The sequence below is a fragment of the Silene latifolia genome, chromosome 11 (genome assembly GCF_048544455.1).
Source record: "Silene latifolia isolate original U9 population chromosome 11, ASM4854445v1, whole genome shotgun sequence".
NCBI lineage: Eukaryota > Viridiplantae > Streptophyta > Magnoliopsida > Caryophyllales > Caryophyllaceae > Silene > Silene latifolia.
In genome coordinates, this window is record NC_133536.1 from 109,838,999 (window position 1) to 109,848,820 (window position 9,822).

Here is a 9,822-nt window from a genome sequence, read left to right on the forward strand (position 1 = left end):
TCTTGATATTTACTCGATCGAGGTCTATGAACAGTTCGATCGAGCTCTTCTAATTCTGGTTCACTCGATCGAGTACAGTTTTCACTCGGTCGAGTGATTTCTTCTGCTAACATTCAATCGAGTGGAATATGTTGGTCGATCAAGTATTTCTAATTGCACACCTCTCGATCGAGTAGGGTTATCACTCGATCGAGCACCTGGAAGGATTATTTCACTCGATCGAGTAGAAACTTTACTCGATCGAGTGTCTGGACAGCACGCAGCAAGGATATCGTCCAGAAACTCGTCTAAATCATCTTCCGGGGTATTATCAGCTGTCACAACCCCGCCCTCTGGTATTTTTGGCCCCTCATAAGCAAGGCCACTTCGTAGATTTATTTCATTGATTGGGTCGCACGACGGTTGATGATTAGCTTGGTTTTTCGCGAGCGTTAACTGCACAACTTGTCCTCTTAACTCCACAATGGCGGTATCATCCTTGTTTCATTTCTCCCCAAACTGTTGTGTTAAGTTCAAAACCAAGGATTTCAGTTCGGCAATTTCCCCATTTGTAGAAGGGGGGTCTGGCTGCGACACTTGCCTAGAGAGAGTAGAAACATTTGTTATCTCTTCATATAATTGAGAAAAAGGGACTCCTTACTTGTATTTCTGATAAGCAAGGACTCGCTCTATTCTCGCCATACAATTAATGGGGTCATGCCCCTCCATGCCGCATCTACCGCATATCTCCACATGCTCAGTGATAGCACAAACTTGTGCGTGCTCACCCATAGTCTCCGTAATCTCCGCATTTCCTAGACTTTTTCTATGACCCTCCACCTCAGCTACTACCAACTCGGTAACCTGCCTACTTCCTCGGGGATTTCCGTATTCGGCAACATGGATGGCCATCTCCTCAATAAGACGCCACCCTTGATCATCTTCTACATTCTTCGTGAATCTCCCCTTAGCTACATTATCAAGGATAACTCTCTGGTCCGGATACAACCCGTTGTAGAATTGGGTGCATAGGAACCAGCGCTTGAAACCGTGATGACGCACAGAACGGACGAGCTTCTTGAACCTAGTCCAAGCCCCATTCAAGTCTTCAGTAGACAGTTTCTCAAATGCAGTAACCTGAGCTCTCAGCGTGTTAGTGCGCAGTGGTGGAAAATATCGCCTGTAAAAGGCCAAGGCAAGGGAACTCCAGTCAGTTACACCGGCTGCTTCCCTGTCTAAATCCCTCAACCATTCCCGGGCATCACCAGCTAAAGAGAAGGGAATGAGAACTCCCTTCACTCTGTCTTGTGTCACCCCAGCAGCAAGAAGAATGGTAGAGCAGTACTCTGTAAACAACTCTATATGCCTGCACGGATCTTCTTCAGGTACCCCCCTGAAGAGATTTCTCTCGACCAGCTGTATGTAAGATGGGTGGATTCCAAAGGTTCCCGATTCAGTAGTGGGTAGTAAGAAACCTTTTGGAAGGGAATCCACGTTAGGCTCTGAATGGCTAGCTATATTCGGCATCATGGCAGATAGAATTTACAGACTGGAGCAGGTATGACAATGTTCTCTTTCTAGAACAGATATCCTGCAAACTAATCAAAAGCTTTGCAAAAATGAGATCAGTCTCAAGGAATAAATTCCTTGAGATGAAAGACAAACTTAAATAAAGAAACAAAATTGCGCCACCTCCCCGGCAACGACGCCAAAATTTGACAGGGCAGTCGTATACCTATCAAAAATAACCAACTGGCTCTAACTAATATAGCTAGGGAAGTCGGGTCGATCTCCACAGGGAGATGGGAAAATGTCGACTTTCTCTAAGTTCGTCACGGTAACCAATTTGGGGTTTAAATTGATTATTTTAAACTAAAAATACTAAGGAAGAGAGGAAAAGCAAGAGAATAAAGATTAAGCAAAGATGGAAAAAGCAGCTAAGACAGTCGGTTCACCATGATCATTCAGTGAAGCAATCTAGGTCTCAGGTCAATGCAAATATAGTCTAGGGGCAGTGAATGTCTCCTTCCGGTCTCGATTCGCACTAAAGCACGAATAGCTTAGCTTCCGACCTCACTACGGTGCCCTAATGTTCGCTACGAGTCTCATCCCTTCCGACCTTTCGGTCCAGGTCAAGGTTTACTATGAATAAATGCCTAATTGCGTCGACTCAAGTAGACAGATACAATTATAGAAGCGATTAACATCAAAAACTACACAAGCATTAACCTAATAATTCAATTACTATCCCTTCATAATCATGGATTCCCTAGTCTTAGCAAGAGGGAATTAGCTACACATCATTATCGACTTAGCAACAGTAATATATAGACAATCGGAATTAAATATGATAATAATGAAAATAAAGAGATGGAATAAAGCAATAATGAAAGTAACAATAGAAAGGTAGGAATTCAAATAGCAATTATGATTAAGAAATTAAAAAGGAATAATAATACCGATTACAAATCTGAATCCGAGTAGAAAAAAGTAAAGAAGAGGGAAGCAGTGAGTAAGATCAAGGAGAGGTAAGTGAGGAAGAGTTACGCAGTCTACTCCCCTTAGTAGCACACGAAAATCTCCCCCTTAAACCTAATCCAAAGCCTAATTACAAAAGCCCATACGAAAATAGGCGGAAAAATACAAATACAAGGCAAACCACTCGATCGAGTGGAATAAAACCGCTCGATCGAGTAAACTACGCAAAATTCCCCTCGATCGAGTAAAAATACTACTCGATCGAGTAACTCCTTAATGCTGCCTGCTCGATCGAGTATAAGAACTACTCGATCGAGTGATCTTCATGGTATAAAGCATTCGATCGACTAGATAAGTGGTCGATCGAGCTATTTTGGCACGTTAGGCATTATGACACCTTCCGAAATCAGCTCACGCGTCTTCAAAGTGATAGAATCCAAGCTCCGATTCCTTGTTCTCCATAAATGCATGCGAATGGGACGAGTTTAGGCTTAATTTATCTTCTTTTCGGTCTATACCTGCAATTTACACAAGGCAAACCAAAGTAGACTATTCGGGGGTATATGTAGCTAAATGCCACGTAAAATAGTACAGAAATGCGTGTAAAAATGAGGTAAAAATCTTATATAAAATTCACGCATCACAACTCATTTGCTATTATTCTCAGCCACACAATTTCCCTCTTTCCCTCTCCTCCACTCCATTTCCTCTTTACCTTTTCTCAATTATCTCAGAAATCGAAAAGAAAGAGATCATTAAGTAACAGAAGAGTTGAAGAAAACACCATGGCGATGCTTGAATCTTTTTGTTCTTATGATTCTTCACGTATTCATGAAGATCGTATGTTTTACTGATTTAATTACTTGTAATTATTGTTTTTAATTGATATGTTTATTGTTCGAGCAATTAGTTTATGAATTTAATGTGAATTTTGGGGGAAATGTTATAGGTTTGGCGTTTCTGGAGGCTGTTTGTTCTTCGGCTATCGTTTCGGAAATCGGTCTCCTCCAACTAAGTAATAGTTTATTTTAGTGTGTTTCTTAGTGATGAATTATGGGACAAAGAGTAGTGATGAATTTCTTAGTGAAAGAGAGGTAGACACACTAAAGCTACATTTTAAACTGAGGAGGCTTGTTAATAATGGTAAGTTGATTTATCTACTTATTAATATCATGATAAATGAGACGGGAAGGGTTGGGTATGTGAATGGGAAAATCCTTGAAATTTTTTCTCCAATTGAATGTTTTGTTTATTATTCAGTTTGCCCGGGGCCAGGAAGTTGGAAATTTATCCCATCACGAAGTATTTGCAGTAAGCGGAACAAACAGTGTGAGAGGATGCGAAAAAGGCAGGTTCTCTACGACTCTAGTACGCCTCAAAGGATAAACAAGCTACGAGGTTTCACATTGCCGCTGGTCATTGAAAATAGCAAAGGTTTTTCTTTACATCCTCTCATCATGTAAACTATATTAGGGTACATATTTAAAAACTAGGTGTTTTGAATGAGATTGAGCTCTTGCTGGATTCTGGGTAATATCTTTGACATTATGGTGTTTGATAAGGTTGTTCTGATAAGTTATGAGAATTCACAATATAAACTTTTATATTTGGAAGTTAGTTTTGTTGACAAATCAAGATTTGAGAACATAAATGATAAACTTGTCAGCAATATCGGTTTTTAGGCACATGATAGACCTCTAAGGTCGTAGCATAGCGTACAATTTTGATAGCCAAATGTGAAGGCAATTGTTATTTTATACACGGGAACAAAATCTACGTTAAGTTACGTTACAACTCGAATTTTTTGCTTGCAGGCCTAGCCTTGTTTAGCTGCTAGCATTTTTAGCTAAATTTTTTAAAGTCGGACCGGTGAAGCGGGAGTGTTTTTTTTCTATGTCGAATCTTGTGAATGAGAACCTCGAGAAATGTTCATATCTAATCATAGTTTACTTATTTTCTTGTCTTGTTAAAGGATCATGATTGAGACTTAATTTGATATTATCTGTATTATCCCTTACATGACGAAGGAGTTCATATTATTATATGTTCTTAAACTTTTTTTTTCTGTATCTATTTATTTTAATAAAAAAATAAGAGCCTTTATAATATTACCACTTTCTGTTTTTGAGTACCTTTTTCCTATATTTTTCTTGCTTAAAGGTGGTTGAAACCCAAACTTATTACGAAGATGGGCCTATTTCCATACTAATTACACGAAAATGGGTCCAAGTCATCACTTTCTTTTTCTCAAGTTTCTAGCTAAGTTGCTCAAGCATCTCTATATAGATAAAAAATGTTTTGGTCGTGAATTATTATGCGATAGTGTATTCTTAATCAGCTCATGAGAATTACGCTTCTTTGAGATATTATTAATAGTTTGACTTTAAAACTATGGTCTTACAGAGGAATTTTGGGTTAGTAGTGAGCTAATAACCTAAAGAAGGAAGCTTATCTTTGGCTTTATGTTATTTTACCCATGATGCATATTGTTAATGCTTTATGTGATTTAGTTTCACAATTCGTAACATAATCGACTTCCATGTTACTTTAGCCGCGGTTCTTTAAAATATATATTTTTTGGAAGTCTCTAGGAGTAGCTTACTTCATGACCTTGTTAAACTTATATGTATTTTCTTTTGAGAAGGAATTGGTGAAAGGCTTATACGCAGACATTACTTAGGTTCCTCTGAAATGCTACTGGAGTTGCATTTCTATAATTGAATAAGGCTATATTTCACGCTTGAGACTTGTAGTAATGATATAATGAGTTGTATGCAAATTTAATTAGATGAAGTTATCTCGAACAAACATAGGTGTTGTGTATTAGGTTGTAAGGGGTTGAGTCGTGGCTCGTGGGGAGGACGACGTCGGGGAGGTCAAGGGGGAATGGAGGAGGAGAAGGAGAAACGGGAGAATGAGTCAGATGAGAAAGGAAAGGAGGAGGAGGCTGCAGTGGAGGGGAAGGAGAAAACAAAGTAGAACGTCAAAGAGAAGGGGGTGGAGATTGGACTGATGAGAAGTAGAGGGTAAATTGAATGTTAGATGGTGTAGGTCGTGGGGATAGATTTTAGGTATTAGGTGAAGAGGAGGGATCAGGCGGGGGAAAATAGAAGGAGGAGCTTCCACTCTGGGAGAAGGGGAAATGAAAGTAGAACGAGGAAAATATGGGGGGAAGGAGATGAGGAGGAGGTGGAAAAAGGAAAATGAAAGGAGAAGGGGGATGAGGAGAAGGTTAAAGGAAAGGGAAAATGAAGGGGATGAGGAGGGTGTGGGAGAATGAGGAGAAATGGTGGAGGGGAAAGTGGATGTAAGATGGTTTGTGGCATGGGGATGAGTGTCTGGTATAAGAGGTGAGGTCATGGGGGGACAACGACAAGGAGGTGAGGGGGAAGAGGAGGAAGAGGGAAAAAAGGAAAGGGAGAAGGAGTAAGAGAAAAGAGTGGAGGAGGCGATGGAGGGGAAAGGGAAAGGAAAATAAGACAAGGAAGCAAAGGAGGGAGGAGGAGATGAGGAGGATTTGAGGAAGGGGAAATGGAAAGAGGCGGAGGACTAGGAAGGGAAAGGAGATGAGGCTAAGGAGGTGAAGGGAAAGGAAATTGGAAAATGAAGGGGGCACGGAGGAGGAGGAGGGGGATGGTAGAATTATGAGAAATATGTCGACCTTTTGCCTACGTTAAATTAAAAATCTTCATAATAAGGGATAATGACGAGAGCTTTGTTGACCTTTTGCATGATTAAGAGTAGAGTTTTCAGAAATGTTGTGATTGAAAAAAAAAAGAACAATTAGCGTAAAAGAGTTACTATTCACAATTCAATTGTTATTTTGTTCAAATTTTTGAGGACTAGGGAAGGGTAAGGAGAGGATGAGGAGGAGGAGGAGATGGAGGCGTAAGTCTTAGAAAGAAAAATTTGTGCGAATTAGCGGATTGCTTTAGAAGACTTTTGCAAAACAATGACATCAAGGGATTTAATTTTTGAAGTGTTTCATCAGTCCCTTTTAGAAACTTACAGACAATACCAGAATGAAAAGTCTGGTTTTGCAATAACACCAAGATATAATACACGCCATACAAATTTTAAGTTGATCAAAACAATACTTTTAGTTTCCTTATATGCGTTCCATTCTTTCGGAACTCTAGTGTTGATAGCAAATCTATGGAAAATGCAGCCCAAACTTATTACCTATGTCTTCAATTTGTTTACCCTTATATAAAATCATATAAAGTTGTGATCTTTACTGGAAAAACATTATAAAGTTATGATCTTTACTCTAAAACCATCATAATTTTTTATGAGTGTATGTTGAAAACAAGAGGTGCCTATGATATATTTATGGGATTAAAGATGATTAGGATTGAGTTTTAATGCATAGGAAAGCTTTCACCGTTGTGTTAAGAACACATAGTGCTCTTGCTAGCATGGATAAGCTAATTGAGCAATGTCTCTGAAGATGTCTTCTACTTCGGTCGGATAAATTGAATATTTGTCAGTGATCTAACCTTTAGGAATGCTAAATGTAACCTAAACTACTAAATATGAGTTACAGTAATTGGGTTTGGTGAATTATTTTTCACCTAGAACATACAATAAATGCTATGACATAGACTTTAATGGCCATGGCCACTGTTACTGATGCTACAAAACATAATTTTTCCTATGCTTGAAAAACTATTGAGTTTATAATTGTTAAATCTCAGCATTTTTGTTAGAAATATCTCTAAATTTTTTTTACGAACATTTGATATCTAATTTTTTAACTATGCTACCCTTCAGATATTAAAAAAACTTCAATTGTTTTGTGACAAATTTACAGTATTAATCAAGGGAAGGAGATGCAAGCCTATCCTTGCCACGAGAATTATGGATGATCATACAATGTTGGCATTCTTCCTCGGCGTATTGAGGTAAAAAGATAAATTCTATATTTGCGAGACAAAATATAATGCCACTAAGTTTGAATTAAAGCTAAGCTTCAATTTAATCATCATTTTGCCTTTGTTAGTTTATACGAGACTAGGAGCCGAAATGAGGAGATTTCACTGGTTTGTGAGATAAAGATCAATTAATGAAAAGTCTTAAGGATTCACCCCTTCAGAGAGACAGTTCAGCCATGGTCATAGCCAAAAGTTAAGCATAAATTAGTGTGACTATTAATACTCTTTGGAATTGGGCACAGTACATTATACTCTGTTAATTAACATGCATAGTTCTGAACTATCAGTATAAAATGCGGTTTGGCATTGAACGATTCTCTTTACTCAGCTCACCTAGGTTTGGCAAGGTTTTATACTGAACTATCAGTATAAAATGCGGTTTGGCTTACCTGGTTTGGCAAAGTACATTATACTGTATCAGTAACCTAATGCATGCATAAATTAGTGTGACTATTAATACTCTTTGGAATTGCATGTTAATTTTAACAAAATTGATCACATAAATTAGTGTGACTATTAACCTAATACATGTTAATTAAGGTAACAGATCAAAGTGCATAAGTAGGGATAAGGAGAGGAAGAGTGGAAAATGAGAGAGAAAGATAAAACGATAACGGTAAATAAGCTAAGGAGATGGAGAGGGGAAATGGAAAAGGAAGTGGGTGTAATAAGTGAACAAGAAGGAGAGGGGGTCTGAACATAAGTGAAGGAGGCAGATAGTAAAAACCATCTTGCTATAAATTTAGCTGAGTACATTTGAAACTAGATTTTTTTTGCGTCATTTTTTTTGTCTGTGTTAAATAGATCTGACTATTTCCATTTTCAATTGAACCAAAGTTTTAGTCATAGAGCATTTCGATGTGGGAAAACTAACTGCACTTGTGCTGTACAATTATCTGATTTCCATTTCCTTATATGTGTCCATAACGATTATCAAAGTCTTGCAAAGCCATTTCATAAAACGAGATATTCATATGTATTGTGAAGAAGCCAACAAGTCAGCTCATGCGCGTACGTCAAATATTAATGAGGAACTTGGTCAAGTCGACACCATTCTTTCTGATAAAACGTCCACTTTGACTTGCAACTCTATGGAGTTTATCAAGTGTTCTGTTACGAGACTGCGCATGGTCGTGGTATCACCGAGGTTGAGAGGGCCATGGCCAAAATAAATGTGTATCCTTTACCCAATTTACTGATCCCCCGTTCACCGTTATCAGTAACATCTGATGATTAAGATGAGGCAGAAGATGTAGTTGATGCGGGTTCTAGGATCAAAGGGTTCAATTTTAAGGATGAAAGAGTTATGAACGGAAATGAGTAGATGAGCCACACTCAGAAGTTATACAACTGTTTTTTCAATTGTTGGCAGTCTGTCACAGTGATTCCTGGAATGGTATGCCTTAAGCATCCATTATAGACCCTAATCCACATTATTTTATCTAGCTAAAAAAATCAAGAGCTAATATCAGTCTTATAGCTAAGCTGCCTAGAGGTGTTAAGGCTACATGTGGTTAGCTCTTCTTCTTTATGTTACAAATACAGATTACCCTTCTTTTTTTTCCCTTCTACAGGATTCATGCAAGTACTGTGCATTTTCTGCGGCGGGAAAATTTTTTTACTCGAAAAATTGTTTGGTTTAGTTACTTGATCTCTTGTAATGGCAATTGAATTTGTATGAGTAAGTTGATTTGTTGTATTTTTCAGGGAGTGCAAAATTGCTTTGCTGTTTCGAATGATCAGAGATGAGTATCCTGATGATTGCTTTGCTGTTTCGAATGATCGTGTCTAAGGCTCGTTTAAGGTCACTCGAGCTTTTGGTGCTGGTTTTCTCAAGCAGGTAGTGAACTTCATTACCATGTACTTTAGTTAAATGACATGACGAGTTTATGCACAATGAGTCGTGCAACACATAATAATTAATGCATTTTAATTGAAGTTTTGTGAACAGAAGGTAATGTGCTCACCAATGTGCTCACTATTTCCATATATCGGAATTAAATGAAGGGATTATCAATTGAGTTATGTAGGGCATAAAAAATCTCCTTAGAATGCTTGTAGGTATGGTTTGAACAAAGATAGTTCACGTCATGCTTCATTGAATAACTTTGAGCTGGGTGTCTGAACTACTGATTCGAGTGCGACCTTCGGTGTCTATTTATTGCAGTCAATGAATCAAATTATATGATACCGTCGTAGAGTACCAAAGATAAATTTATAATCCAAACTACTACTATAGATAGCGGCAGTCAGGGTCGAACCACAAGGAGGCGATGCAATTAATAGTTGTCTAATTTTAGTCTAAAGTAATGGTTTCGAGGGGGGGGGGGTTGATTTGAATGAATCTATAACTAAGGTAATAAAATTAAAATTAAACTAGAACAAATAAAAGAGTGAATAAAGAAATAAGATGAAAACAAATATTAAAAGG